Genomic DNA, 1,768 nt, shown 5'->3' on the forward strand with positions numbered 1-1,768 from the left:
CACTGTGGGTTAGGAGAAGTGGAAGAGGTGAAGTAAGAGGTAATGGGGCCAGAAGGTCCACAGCCTTGTAGGTGAGTAGAAAAATATTGACTTTTATTTTGAAAGAGATGTGAAGGTATTAGAAGGCCCTGAGCAAAGGCTCTGATCGAACATTTTGAAGAAACACTCCTGCTGATGCAGAGGACAAAGGCAGCAGTGGGGAGAATGGACAGGAGGCTACGGCCACAGACCAGGGAACAGATAGTAGTGGTGGGGACCCGAGTGGTTGCAGTGGAGGGGGTGACAACTGGGTGGATTCTGGTTATGCCATGGAAATCTTTCCAGAGTTGAAACAATGTCCAGGCATATGCTAGTGGATGGACATAATGATTGGATATATCCAGTAGGGTTTTCAGGGTCAGTAAAAGACCTTGGTCAAGAACAGTCAAAACAAAATCAGTAACATCTTTTAACCAGACCAATAGGCATGAAGAGCGGAAAGTTACCCTAAGGAAGCCCTCAGTCTTATGAATAGAGATTTTAAATAATGTATTAGTGTTCGTGGTCCAAAAATTAATAAAAACTAAACTTGATCAGATTGGTCATTGTGTTTATTGCATGTATTTGAACAATGAAGTTCCTTTTTTTTTTTTCTGGATTCAAGTCCATAAACTATTTTGAAATGCATGCCAATTATTTCCAGAATGCAGAACTGCTTAAAGGTCATGAGTATTATTCAGAGTTATTGAGGGCCTAGCGCATAACAAAGAACAAATAGTTTCCCAGTTATTGGTACTACGAGTATATGGTTCTCTCTAGGTCTGAGGAGGAGAAGAGTGGATTTCAAGTTATCATTGTGCTCTGTTAAATTAACTTTAGAAGGAGGCCTCCTGTTTACCAAATCATAGAATGAGGGAAAGAACCTGGAGCAGAAACCCAGTCCATCTTAGATATACTCTACTGAGGCAGTTTTTAAACACTTTTCTGAAGGAGAATAAGGAACATGTGGCCCTTCACTACCAAGACGTGGCTGAAGAAAAGGAAGCTGGCCCAATCAGGACCGGCTCTGCCCTCTGGTTCATCACTGCATCCCTAACACAGTGCCCGGGGATACAGCACATGCTCAGTAAACATTCATTTGAGTGAATCAACAATTAAAGGAATGAATGGCCAAATCTTCATTGACATTGTTCTATCCCTTTATGGAATAAATATTACAAGTGAAGAATAACACATAGTGATTTTATAATAGACCCCTTAGGTCAGCCAGACCTGACTTCACCCGTTGCTTTGTCACTACATGCCGTAGAGCTGGTTAGGTTCTTTGAGCTTATGTCTCGTTTTCTTCATCTGTAATATCAGGATAATTATACTGACCTCCTGGGCTTGTCCTGAGGATTAACTAAAATAACACATAAAAAGGATTTAACACAGTCTCCCATAGTTGTTAGTTCCTGTTACCAACACTAAAATGGCATTTAAATTACCAAAAGAAGTTTTATAAAGATGTCATCTTGTAGATAAACTTTTAAAGTCCTTTTCCTTTTGTTATGAAGAAGCTCAAATATATATAAAAGTAGAAAGTATAATGAGTATCCTTGTACCCAATACCCAGTTTCAATAATTATCAGCTTGTGGCCGGCTGGTCACCCTCTTCCTGACCCTTTGGATTATTTTGAAGCAAATCCCAGACATCGTGTCATGTTATCTGTAATATTTCAATATGTATTTCTAACAATAATAATAATGATAACCAAAATCCCATATCACACTTAAAAATAATTAATAA

The sequence above is a fragment of the Phoca vitulina genome, unplaced genomic scaffold, assembly GCF_004348235.1.
Source record: "Phoca vitulina isolate PV1807 unplaced genomic scaffold, GSC_HSeal_1.0 scaffold9, whole genome shotgun sequence".
Lineage (NCBI taxonomy): Eukaryota > Metazoa > Chordata > Mammalia > Carnivora > Phocidae > Phoca > Phoca vitulina.